Source organism: Oryctolagus cuniculus, chromosome 7 (assembly GCF_051225735.1).
Source record: "Oryctolagus cuniculus isolate XC-2025 breed Fujian yellow rabbit chromosome 7, ASM5122573v1, whole genome shotgun sequence".
Classification (NCBI taxonomy): domain Eukaryota; kingdom Metazoa; phylum Chordata; class Mammalia; order Lagomorpha; family Leporidae; genus Oryctolagus; species Oryctolagus cuniculus.
In genome coordinates this window covers 146,466,330-146,479,628 of record NC_142873.1, presented here as the reverse complement: position 1 = coordinate 146,479,628, position 13,299 = coordinate 146,466,330, and the positions used below count along the sequence as shown (strand labels likewise).

Here is a 13,299-nt window from a genome sequence, read left to right as displayed (position 1 = left end):
CCTCTCCAGTTCACAGAGAAGGAGCTGAGGCTTGGCGAGTGCAGGGACTCGCGGCAACTGAATCCCGCATCTGTGAGTCCAGGCTCCATGTGCTGCCCACCTGGAGCGTGGCCCTCGGAGCTGCTGCCCCGCTGCCCTGTGGACGGCGGGGAAGGTGCACGCCTCACAGTAGGGTCTGCCGCTGCCCATCTCCAGCTGCCTGTCTAGGAATCGGACGTGAGCTGAGGGGCGGAGCTTAGAGAAAAGACTCATTTCCCTTTCTCTTCCACACAGGAGAATCTTTTGTCTCATTCCCGTAGCCTAAGATCACCTACCTGCAAAGCACGCGTAGGTTGGCTTCCAGCGCGATGACTGAGAGGGGCAGGGGTCTGAGAACCAGGTCAGCCCGAGTTCGAGTCCCAGCCCTGCCTCTGAGGTGCTTGAGTGGTTCTGAACATCTCTGCTCCGTCTTTGCCATGGGGATGGCACCTCCATCACTGAGCAGCTCTAAGGACTGACTCAAGCTGATGATACAAAACAGCCAGGACACAGTGGTTCAGTGTCAGCCGCTGTCATCACTACATTTGTTAAAAAATACTAATGAGCGTAATTAGAGCCCAAGAACGCCCAGTGCCTGGCGCGCAGCAGCCTCTCGATAGATACCGCGGCCCACGTGAGTCCCCTGCTGCAGCCTCTGCCCGCTGTTCCCCTCCCATCCCTGGCCTTGGCGTGGCTGGGGCCGGGCTGGCTCTGCCGTGCACGCCCTGTGCCTCGAAGGCACTGCAGCCGCCCTGACCTCCAGCCGCGCAGTGCGCTGAGAATCACCAAATGGACCCTGTGCAAGTAGTGCTTCTGCTTAGTCAGCAGATCTGACCCCGGGGAGGGTGGAGGTGTTTACGCGGCCAGAGACAACGCCCCCCTCCCGGGGTAACCACAACCATGAGAGCCCCGCGTGGGATTCCACCTCCGCCCTGAGAACCCCTTGCTAGAGCTGATGACCAATTCCCTGTTTGCTGGGATGACTGATGGCCTTGGGTGAGCTAAGAGGCAACATGAACACGGCATGGTTTTCAGATCACAGGCGGGGAGCGTTCGGCCTTGGCAGAGAGAGAAATCATCTCTGCCTTGTGAACGGAGTAGCTACGATGCTGGAGAGGGAATTAATCCAGGCCCCGGGATGGCGGGTTTATAACCGCAGTTGCTTTGTGGTGTCTTAGCAGTGCCTTCTACTGACTGCTTACACTCTCCCACGTGTGAGCACACACGGGCACACACACATGTACACACGGGCACACACACATGTACACACACATACGTACACACAGGCACACCGGCCTCACTGGGTCCTTCGTGGAACAAGCGTTCCTCCACCTGCACGTCCCCCTTGCAGCTGCAGCGTAGCCGGCCCGTTGGTGAGAACCCCCGCGTCGCGGCCTGCCATGGATCTCCCCCTCGCCTGCTCTGGGTTTGTTTCTGGGAGGGAGCAGATTTCATGTCAGCTGGGGGTTTCAAGCCCAGCCCCCCCATTTCCCAGCTGACCACACATCTCTCTGGGCCTCAGTTCACGCCCCTGTGCCCGGGGGGGTTGGCACCCAGGAAGTCCTCCCCAGACAGACACGCTCCTCGCCACACCCTGCCCAAAGCCGTTAGCCTCTTTGGGTTGGGAACCAGAGCATTTTGATTTATCTGGTGAGAATTCCATCTTTTATGAGTTTTGGTTTTTGATTTTCCCTGGAAAAATCAGTGTCAGGCTGCGTTGATCCCTGAGCATGGCGGGCCGTGGTGCTTTGAGTGATTTCTTTATTATTATTTTGTCTTGTTTTTGTGAAAGAACTGTGGCCAGCCTGGCGCGCGATGATGTTGCAAGGCCTCAGCTAGGACGGGTCAGGCCTCAGGGTACTCACGTGTTTTGGGGCCGGAGGCAGTGAACGCCCAGAGGAAGTGGAGCGGAAGTCCTGGCCACCAGCAGACAGGCCTCTCAACGGGAGGGGGTGGGATGGAAACAGTGACCACCCGCTCTGAAGGACGGGCAGAGCTTGAGGGCGCCAGACAGCAGCTGCGGCCCCAGGGTGGTCTCCCTGTGGCCTGAAAACGACAGATCCTCTGCCGGCTTCTGACAGCCAGCGTCCCTTGGGTCGCCGTGGCTGACTGTCTAAGCCGAGTGCTCGTGCCGGAGCCGCCTGCGGGGCCTTGCCACACTCCGGCCACTGACCGCCCATGCCCCCGGCTCTGCCCTCTCCTCCCACAAAACCCTGTTTCCCGAGCGCTCTCTAATTAAGATGCATCTTGGCCGCCTTCCCTCTCTCTCTCTCTCTTTAAAAGGCTTCCCACCAGCACGGAGCATGATTGATTTCCCCAGAAAGGAGTAGCAGGCTGTTGGACAAAGGAAACTCGAGGTTAGGAGCGGCGGGGCCGGCGCCGGCCGCCTCCCTGGGGCCCGCCTTTCTTCACCCCTACGAGGGGGTCTGCGTCCAGGGCCCTCACGCCCCTCTCTGTGGTCCTGGGTTGACTGTTTTTCCCTCTCCAGCTCTGGGAGTGTACTTGGACTACTGCTGATTCTCTTGGAAGCTGAAATGTTAGCAACAAGTCTTGTTCCTGTCAGGAGCGCAGTGAGTCAGGGTATCTATTCCCAGAGCAGGTTGCTGGGGATGCATCAGATGATTCAGATTGAAACTGACATTCCCTCCTGGTGGCGGTGTGTTCCGCCCACTTCCCAAAGGCCTTCCTTCCCTGCAAGCAGGGCTGCACCTAAGCAACCAGCCCCGCGCCGATGCCAGCCACTTGCCGGGTCGCCCAGCAAGCCGTGTGACAGGTGTGGGGGCCGCAGGACCCAGGTGCCGGGGCCGGCTGTGTTCTTCACAGCCATCTCATCCGAGGCCTGAGGCTAGGGGATCCATGCCAAGAGGGGTAAGGACTCACTGGAGGCCTGACGGGCAGGATTTGAACCCTGGTTTCCTAATTTGAACCTCTTCTTAAACACAGTTTTTTAAAAACCGTGCTATAGGGGCTGGCGCTGTGGCGTAGTAGGCTAAGCACCTGCCTGCAGCATTGACGTCTCGTATTGGGCACCAGTTCATGTCCTGGCTGCTCCCTCATTCGATCCAGCTCTCTGCTATGGCCTGGGAAAGCAGTAGAAGATGGCCCAAGTGCCTGGGCCCCTGCACCTATGTGGGAGATCCAGAAGAAGCTCCTGGCTCCTGGCTTCAGATCAGCTCAGCTCCAGCCATTGTGGCCATTTGGGGAGTGAGCCAGCCGATGTCTATAACTCTACCTCTCAAATAAATAAATCTTTAAAAAACACACACACAAAAACTGAGCTGTATTGGATACCTAGATTAAAAGGCACAGTTCTTACGTGCCCAGCCCATTGGATTTTATGCGTGGGAGCTCCTGGGTGGCCACAGGAGCAGACAGCGAGCACTCCCATGGCCCAGGAAGGCCCGCTCTGGTACCCCCGGAGTTGCCGCTGTTCCGACGGCATTGCCGAGGGTTAGTTTTTCTGCTTTGGAACTCCACCTCACGCTGCACGTGCTCGTCTGTGGTTTGGTGTCTTCACTCCTTCGTAGCCCATTCTATGTCAAGTTTACGCGCCCATTCGACCATTCCTGGACGTCTTTGTCCCCGGTATTTGGCCGTTCCGAGTGAAGCTGCTGGAACACTTTTTGTTTAGTTTGGTGATTTTTTTATAGTGTATTCACAGATTTGCAAACATCGCCATTGACCATTTCAGGTCATTCCCATCGTCCCTAAAAGATACTCTGCACCCATTAGCAGTGACTTCACACCCTCCCCGCCCCCAGCCCTCCCCAGGCGGCTGCCCAGCTCCTCTCGGTGCCCCCATGGATTTGTCTGTCTGGAAGACTTTGTGTAAAGGGTACAGCGTGTCTGGTCTTTGGTGACGGGCTTCCTAGGAGGCCGAGGTTTCGAGGTGTGTTGATGGGGCGGGTATCAGGACTTCATCATCCTCTGACTGCAGAATTAGTCCCTGGAGTGGCCGATAGGTGTTTGCTTGTTTCTGCTTTTTGGTTGGTTGGTTTTGCCTTTCTGAACGATGCTGCGTTTGAACCGTCAGGTGTTAAGTTTCTCCGTGGGCCGGGGTCTTCATTGCCTCCGGTGCATGCCTGGACACGGAGTCACTGGGCCACGTGAGAACCACGCACGCAACTGCCAGGAGCTGCCGGCCTGCTTTCCACACGCCTGTAGCTCTGTGCATTCCCACCGGGAGCGTTCCGGGGTTAGGAACACTTTTGTACCTTTAGAGGTTGTTTTTGTTTGTTTTTGTTTTTTATTTCCCAGAAATAAGCTGGCATTTATGTTGGGATACATGCCAGGGTGTGAATCGCTGGGTCATACCCCGTGAGCTTGGGCCAGATGCTGTCAGGTTAGAGGTGAAGCCAGTGGCGCCCCCCGCCGCCACTTCCTGCCGACACACCTGCTGTACGTGGCTGTTCCAGTCGCACTTGCCATTGTCCGTGTGTTCACTCTAGCCTCCTGCTGCGTGCGGCCGCCCTCTTTATCAACCCACCACGTGCAAAGCCCCGGCTTCCTGGCCCTGTGCTCTCCACAGCTGCCCCCCACTGCCTGCTCAGCCCTGCTCTGGAGGGGGTCCTGCTCTTCCCGCCTTCATGTGGGGGTGAGTTGGACCCTCAAGTGCATCTTACAACTGGCAAAGGCCCCTCTCACCCCCCTCCTCACAGTCTCCCCAGCACCGCAGGGCAGCCACTGGACTTCCAGTCCACCCCAGCTGGGGCACGGCCGGCTTCAGAGGGAGGAAGTAGAACTCCCCCAGTGTGCTGGCTTCCGGGAAAGGGATATTTATGGGACAGGTGTTGAGCTGGGAGTCAGGAAACTGGGTTTTCTGAATGCTGGCTCTCTCTATAAATCACCGGTCAGGGGCCACGGCTGCTCTCTCAGCCTCAGTTTTCTCTCCTGTAGAATGGGGTGGACGTTGGGACCCGGGAGACTACGCCTTTGTGGGTCAGTGACTGTTCAGTGCCTGCTGGGTACCAGGCTCTGTTCTAGGCACAAGGCAGACACCCCCGTGGCCCTCCCCAGCTACTGGGGAATTGGATGCGTGAGCCCCTGGTGTTAGTGAAGGCAGCACGACACTCCTTCCTGGAGGTCCAGGCTTCCTGGAGGAGGAGGGTGAAGAGGCATGGGAGGGGGTCACAGCACAGAAGCACACGTGCGGAGGCCCAGAGGGGAGACTGAGCAAGACCACGGCCCCTCCTCAGGCTTGGAAGGGTGGTGGTTGAAATGCGTGAGAGCCTGAGAGAGACCATGTGTGAGCAGAGGCGGGCCTGTACGTGGGTCCCACGAAGGTGAGCAGAGGCGGGCCTGCAGATGGGGCCCCGACAGCTGCCAGTGCTTCCTCCCCGCGCCCGCCCCGAGCCAGGGGCCTTCTCTAGCCCTCAGGCTGTTCTGGGACCCAGGCAAGGCACCATGCAGCCTGGCTCCCTGACCTGCGGGCTCTTGGGCTACTTCCCGGTCCTTAAGCAGCAGGCGATTGGGCCACTTCTGGGTGTGCCGCACCCTGGCCGCAGGGAGTGGGGGTGGAGACGGAGGTGCCCGAGTCACGGCCACTTCTCAGGACCTCAGAGGCAGGAGGATGGGTTTCCCGGCGCTGGACAGGGCTGCTCTCCCAAGCATAAACAGTCCCATGAGAACCCTGCGGCGATCAATAGAACCGTGGAAGGATTCTGAAAAGAGGGCCCCGCGGAGGGCAGAGAGAGCCGGAAGTGTGTTGTCAGCACAATTTGGCGCTGGCGCTCAAGGCTGTTTTCCTTTTCATCAAGTCTGAGAGGCGGTTTGGAGCCCCCGCCTCCCCGCCCCATTAATGACTGGACAACACTCGGCCGCATTTTCTCCCCCAGCGACTCTGAATTCTTGGAGCAGACCACGTGGGGATAACTGCCGAGGGCCCCCCAGCCCCTGGGGCACAGCCCCCGCCTGCACCTTGTGCCCACGCCTGCATCTGTGCGTCCGTCTGGGGCACACCTCCCCGTGGAAGACTGTCCCAGAAGTGTGCCTGCTAGCGTCTCACCGCCGCCAGCCCCCCACGGCCTGCGCAGATGGGAGCATCCAAATTACCTCTAGTTTCCATTCGGTTCAGCAACTTTGTTCCATGTCTGAGTGTGTGCCAGGCTCTGAGCTGGTGCGGAGTGGGGAAGAAAGTGTGGACAGGAGCCAGGCCCAGTGGGCTGGTTGGTGGCAGAGCAGACCGTGCGCCCGCCTCGGCCACCAGACAGAGGTGTGCCCAGGGGCACAACCATAGAGAGAAAGCCACCTCCCGGGAGGGCTCCTCCCGCTTCCTGGGACTGCTTGGAATGTGTTTCCTTTCATCCCGTGTGAAATGCAGAGTCCCAGAGAGAGCTCTCCACGCACGGGTTCACTCCTCAAATGCCCACAGCCATCAGGACTGGGCCAGGCTGAAGCCAAGAGCCAGGAGCTCCATCCGGGTCTCCCACGTGAGTGGCAGGAACCCGAGCATTTGAGCCTTCACCTGCCGCCTCCCAGGGTGTGCGTTATCAGGGAGGGGGACCCTGTGGTCTCCCTGCTGTGTGCTGTGGGGGAGCCACAGAAATGCAGAGTTAGAAGGGAGGGGCGGAGTCCTGGGTGCCAGAGGTGCTGGGTTAGGTTCACCGGACTTCAGTGAGATGCCTGTAATGGGCGGGGGAACAGCACAGGCCACGTGTAGGAGGCCGTGCCAGGAAGTGTTGTGCTGCAGACCTTGGGGGGCGGGGGCGGGGGCGGGGCTGTTCCCTCTCCATGCCTCTGGGCTGGCCAAACCCTGCGCCACACAGTCCTCCACTGGGCACTGTGCCCAGGGCCCACAACAATGTTGTGATTTTAATTTCCTTTAAAATGAGAAGAGCAAAATGAACACCACAATCCGTTAAGCCTGGATTATCCTCTTTCTTGTGCCCACGTAATTGTAAACAATGATTTTTAATATTTTTTATGGAGGAAGGCGGCATTGCCAGGGCCCAGAGACATCGTAACATAGTCCTGCTCCTGGTCCTGGCCTTCCTCACCGTGAGGCCTGGAAGCTGGCGCCTGCTTGGGCTGCTTGAGAGGGACCCCTTCCTTCTCCCTGTTGTCCCGAATTGGCGGGAAGGCCACGGCAGTGTGGGCTCTTTGTGTTAATGTTGAACCGGAAGGGCTTAGCCATGGTGCCCGCCTGCCAGGCCAGGCGCCTTCTCGTGAGTTTGGTTTCTCTGCAGCTCTCACCACGATGAGGAGCTGGGACTCCCACCCCCCTCCCCGCTCACACGTGCTATAGACAACAGCGCGGCCCTTCACTGCCCGTTTCCTCGGCCTCTGCACGGGGACCTCGGCTTCCTGTTTCACCACCCTGCACAGCACCACGGGTACCAGGCCCAGGCGAGAGGCAAAGCAGTGTCTGTGTGTTCTTTTGGTTTGAAGGCGGCCACGAGGTCCGTGGGTGCCTCTCACCCTGGCCCCTGGCTCCCTCTTCCCATGTCGGGCATTAAACATAAAGCCACGTGGTTACTTTTACCTTCCCCAAACCGAGGAGGACGAAGTCCCCCATGCCGCAGGCCAGGCTGGCGTCCCTGGGGGGCGGCCTGAGCGGAGCGTGATCACGCAGCTGTTGGCTCTGGGTCTTGCCCAGAGGTGGCAGTGAACCACGCCTGATGTGACTCCATTGAAGAGGCCTCGAATTCCCAAAACACAGACCACGCCTGGAATAAGTGCAAAAGCAGGTGGGTCATGCAGCCCACAGAGACTCCCACTCCCCCAGCTCCCTGGCTTAGAGCCCTGGCTCTCCCTCCTCCTCCAGGGAGCAGGGCTGGGCAGCTCCTCCTCTGGGGTCACCCCCTCCCCCGGCAGCATTCCAGGATCTATAGCTCCACCCACAGGCTGGGGAGAAAACAAAACCCTGGGGTTTGGAGGATCCTGGTTTTTTTGAGGCAGTTAAGCCCATTGGTTAGGAACACAGGCTTTGGCACCACTTCTGGCTGTGTGACCTTGGGCAAGTGGATCAACCTTTCTGTGGCTCAGTTTCCCACAATTACTCTGCAGATTTTCCCTACTCTGAAATCTGAAATGCTCCAAAAATCTGAAACTAAATACATACATATATATATATATATATATATATATTTGAAAGGCAGGCAAACCACAGAGATCTTCCTTCCACCGGTTCACTCCCCAGATGACCGTAACAGCCATGGATGGAGCAGGGTGAAGCCAGGAGCACGGAGCTCCAGCTGGGTCTCCCACACGGGTGTCACTGCTGCCTCCCAGGGCACATGTTAGCAGGAAGCTGGGACCGGACGTGGAGCTGGGACCGCAGCCCAGGTACCCCAGTATGGGATGCGGGAGGGAGTGCCAGCTGGGGCTTTAACTCCCGCCAAACACCCACCTCAGTCTGAAACATTCCGAGTATCCTCTCTGCTCAAAAAAGCCTTGGATTCTAGGGCATTTTAAAAACATTTATTTATTGTATTTAAAAGAGTTACAGAGAGGCAGAGGCAGAGAGAGAGAGAGGTCTTCCATCTGCTGGTTCACTCCCCAGATGACCAAAATGGCTCGAGCTGCGCCAATCCTAAGCCAGGAGCCTGGAGCTTCTTCTTGATCTCCCATGCGGGTGCAGGGGCCCAAGCACTTGGGCCATCTTCTACTGCTTTTCCAGGCTATAACAGAGAGCTGGATCAGAAGAGGAGCAGCCGGGGCTCGAACTGGCACCCATATGGGATGCCAGCACTGCAAGTGGTGTCTTTCACCCAATATACCACCAACCCCCCTAGGGCATTTTAGGTTTGGGTTTTCTGATTAGGGATACTCACCCTGTAATGTCTATGCTGACATTCCAAAACCCCCGAAAACTGCAAGATCTGAAACACTTCTGATTCCAAGCTTTCCTGGTAAGGGGATTACTCAGCCTTTACCTACTTCATAGAGTGGTTGTAGAAATTCAGTTAATTCATTGCGAAGGCAGCAAGTAGGTCCAGTAAGCAGCAGCTGCCTTCGCCGTCATCATCTCCTTCATCATTAATGCTGGCAGGGCTGGGAGCAGGGGAGTTGGGTCCCACCCTGCCTGTGTGACTTCCCCGTCTCTCCCTGGGATTCAGTCTTTCATCCTGTGAAATGAGCAGCTGGGCGGCTTGTGCCTCTGAACCGGGAGGAAGCAGCAGAATTCCCTGCTGGGCTTTTGCAACATGAACTTCAGGTTCCATCCCCAGAAATTCCAATTCCGTGCGTCTGGCACTGGGCCAATGATCTGCATTCAAAATAGAATCTGCAGTGCCGGCATCCCATATGGGCTCCAGTTCACGTCCCGGCTGTTCCACTTCTGATCCAGCTCTCTGCTGAGGCCTGGGAAAGTAGTGGAGGATGGCCCAAGTCCTTGGGTCCCTGTACCCGCGTAGGAGATCTGGAGGAGGCTCCTGGCTCCTGGCTCCTGGCTTCAGATCAGCGCATGGCCAAAGGACACGGGCTGTTTGTGATGTTGCAGCCATCTGGAGAGTGAACCAGTGAATGGAAGACCTCTCTCTCTTTCTCTCTCTCTCTCTCTCTGCTTCTGCCTCTCTGTAACTCTGCCTTTCAAATAAATAAATTAATCTTTAAAAGAAAAAAAAATAGAATCTCTGGGAGTGGCCACTGAGTCCAGCAGTAGACACCTGCATTCAGCATTGAAGTGCTTGGGTTTGAGTCTTGACTCCGGCTCCAGCCTCCAGCTTCCTGCCCCGGGAGATACAGGGGACGGCTCAAGTTACTGGGTTCCTGCCGCCCACGAGGGAAATCTCAATTGAGTTCTGGGCTCTTGGCTTAGGTTTGGCCCAGCCCTGCTATTGCAGGCATTTGGAGAGTGAATCAGTGAAGGGGGTGGGGTGGGGAGATCCCGTTCAAATGAAAACAAATACCCAGGTTAGGAACCACAGTTACAGAACCAGGGTAGAATCCTGAGGTGATGCCCCCCCCCCACCATATTCGCCTTAGCCCAGGCAGTGCTTTGCAAAGGGTGAGCCCCCTGCCGCCTCTGTGGGTGCCGAGTCTGTCACCTGAGGGAGTGGGGTCCTGCTTCACTGGGGTGGCAGCAGGAGGGCAGGGCTGGCCTGGAAAAGGCCGCCTGGTGTGGGCATCCCGAGCCCGAGGGCTTTTCACACAGCAGGTGTTGGGGTCGGCCCTTTGCAAATAGCAGTCAGCTGTGGTGTGACAAGAAGGTGCTGGGGCGATCCTGTCTTGGAACCCAGGGGACTCTGTGCAACTTCGTGTAGCTTGTGAAGCGTGGTGGAAAGCGGGCTGGGGGTGCGGATGGACGTGTGGCAGCCCCCGCCTCCTGCCTGAGGCTTTTGGGTGCCTTTGGTAAGAAAAGCCTTGCAGGAACTTTATCATCACAAATGGCCCACGTCCTTCGGCCCTACAGAGTCCTTCACTCCCTCGCTGTCTCCCAAGGCTGAGGGCACGAGTCTCCCCGGCCCGTGCAGGCTCCCCTTTGGGTCCTATCCCGCTCTTGCCCTGCTGTCGCCTGTGTGGGGAGATTGGCTTTGTGTTTCCTGGAAGACCTGCTCTGCCTCTGAAACCGGCCCTGCCTGGGCCTGGCTCTGGAGCCCCAGCACAGCCCGGCCGCCCACGGTGCAGGTGCTGAGAACAGGTGGCTAAACAGACGCGGTCCCAGGGCAGGAGAAGGCAGCAGCAGGCGGGGCTCTGGGCCGCTCGGCACATGCTCGCTCAAGCTGCAGACTGCACAGTGGAGCTGCCACGGCTGGCGCACAGAGCCACTTCACTCTGGCGTCTGTGTCGAGGTGGCATCTTGCCGGTGAAGTGTCTTGTCAGCTTCAATGCCGCTGACAGAGCTGTGACACGGATGGTGTTTAGCCTCTGTGGTTACCCCGACCTCCAGCTGATGCCGTGCTGGTGTCCCCTCTCCGTCCGCAGGGTTCATTTGCGTCCCACGTGTCACCGCAGCGGGCAGGGTCTCTGCCGGTGAAGCCGTAATTCCTCTCACCCTGAGCCGGCAGGCGGGCTCCTTTCGCGTCTGGTTGGGTGCTGATTTTCAAGGCTGGTTTCTCGCAGGATGGAGCCAGGAGGGAGGCTGGCGGGGTGGCTGAAGATGCTCATGTCCCACCTTGTCCTCAGACACAGCACCCCCCGGAGGTGTGCGCGTCCCTGCCCTAAAGGCTGCTGTTTTCCGTGCACCCTCTCAGGCAGGCAGGGATGAAGGCTGAGCAAATCCCCTTATCCGTGTTAGATCAGGTGCGTGAAAATCCTTTTCTTTCTTATCTTTTTTTTTTTTAAGATTTATTTATTTATTTGAAAGGCAGAGTAACAGAGAGGGAGAGACAAAGAGATCTTTCATCTGCTGGTTCACTCCCCAAGTGGTCACAATGGCCAGGGCTGGGCCAGGACGAAGCCGGGAGCCTCCCACATAGGTGGCAGGAGCCCAAGGACTTGAGCCGTCTTCCACTGTTTTCCCAGGTGCATTAGTAAGAAGCTGTATTGGCAGTGAGCAGCCAGGACTCGAACCAGCGCCCATAGGGAATACTGGTATTGCAGATGGCAACTTAACCCCCTGTGCTGCAGTGCCAGCCCTGTGAAAATCCTTTTTTACCCTTAAAATTACTCTACCTCTGTTTTCCTTTTTAAAAATGGTATACATGATATGCACCTATTGTAGAGAAATTAGAGGTTATGAATAAGAATGTAAAGCTCGGGGCCGGCGCTGTGGTGTAGCAGGTAAAGCTGCTGCCTGCAGGCCGGCATCCCATATGGGCACCAGTTCAAGTCCTGGCTGCTCCACTTCTGATCCAGCTCTCTACTATGGTCTGGGAAAGCAGTGGAAGATGGCCCGAGTCCTTGGACCCCTGTACCCACGTGGGAGATCCGGAAGAAGCTCTTGGTTCCTGGCTTCAGATCAGCCCAACTCCGGCCATTGTGGCCATTTGGGGAGTGAACCAGTGGATGGAAGACCTCTCTCTTTCTCTGTACTTTTGCCTTTCAAATAAATAAATAAATCTTAAAAAAAAAAAAAAAAGAAAGAGGATTAGGCAATGTCGCTCCCCCTCTTCGTGGAGGAACGACACAGGACCCTGCGCTGTTCTTTCGTCTGCTCGGCCCTCCCCGGGTTTGCTGCTGGTTCTTCCCGGGTTGGCTACTATCCCTTCCACCTCCGTGGAAGGGCAGTTCCCCCTGCCACATTCCCCACTTCCGCAGGGGAGTGGCACACCGCCGGCCGGCTCTCTCGGGGGCTGCACAGGTGTTCCTTCAGCTAGATGTTCCCCTTAGATGTTCCCGGTGCATGCCGTCTCTCTCCTCCTTTATAGTCCTGCTCCACCAATCCTAACTCGGCTGCCCACACGCCGAGTACGCTGCTCTCCTCCAATCAGGAGCAAGTCCTACAGTTTATTAGCTGAACTGGAGGCAGCTGTGTGGAAGCTGTTTACTTCTCTACCAGAGCCATATTGTGGGAGAGCAGATGCATAGAATAAGTCTTAATTCCAGTAACTCAGTCCAGTCCGGGCTGCTCCCCACAGGCAACACGTGTAAGCACTAGCCACGTGCTAAGTGCTTTACATACGTGCCTAGAGACTCCTGCAGGTGATTCCGTGCAGGGCGTCCACATTTCACCAGTGAGGAAGCGGAGACGGAGGTCAGCACCTCGGCCTGGGTCGCACAGCTGCAGATTGCAGAGCCAGGGTCAGAACCCAAGCAGCTTCTGCTGTGAAAGGGCGGGTGTGTGTGTGTGTGTGTGTGTGCTGTGTGGCCTCCTGCTGTCAGGTGGGAGGGTACCTGCCCCGCCCCCTCACACCACAGTCTCCAAACTGAGCGGAAGAGCAGGAGTTGGCCGTGTTTAGCGTTGTCCCTGGCCCCCTTCCTGGATTCTCAGTCCCTGGGAGGGGCTGTCAGGGCCTGGAGGAAGCGGCCAGTGCAGCCCGGCCGGCCATAGGGGAAGTTGTAGGCGTCCCTGGCTGAGATTCAGGGGCTGAGCGAGCGCTGTGCCTGGAGCCGGGTTCCTGCAGGGCCTGGGCTCTGGCTGCAGAGAGAAGCCTTGCCGGCCAGGACAAGGGCAGGCACGAGCAGCCCGGGAGTGCGAGCCCTGGGCAGGGAGGGTGCTGAGCAGGTGGCAGGGCCCAGACAGGAGCTGTGGGCCTGCAGAGAGCCACTGGACTGGACAGCTCCAAGACCAGGGCCCTGTCCTCACAACCGTCCCTGGGCCTGGCTGGTTGTCGGTTGCTCTGCCCTTTAGGGAGAACCAGAGGCCAACTGCCTTTGCCAGGGAGCCAAGGGGTGCCATGTGGCCGGTCCTCATGCAAGGCAGAGTGGGATCAAGCATCTCTGGGCAGTGGAGGCCTGGTG

At 57.7% G+C, this 13,299-nt stretch overlaps 1 protein-coding gene and 1 long non-coding RNA gene across 3 annotated transcripts in view; one reads left to right on the top strand and one right to left on the bottom strand.

Annotated features, from left to right (window-relative positions):
• MAN1C1 (mannosidase alpha class 1C member 1) overlaps positions 1-13,299 on the top strand; it is a 140,767-nt gene that overhangs the window by 64,797 nt on the left and 62,671 nt on the right. The gene's annotated exons all lie outside the window — the stretch shown is intronic.
• LOC138850709 (uncharacterized) lies at positions 8,418-9,671 on the bottom strand. Its single transcript, XR_011390835.2, has 2 exons — positions 8,790-9,671; positions 8,418-8,636 (listed from the first exon to the last, which is right to left on the bottom strand). It is a non-coding gene; the product is annotated as an uncharacterized LOC138850709 (long non-coding RNA).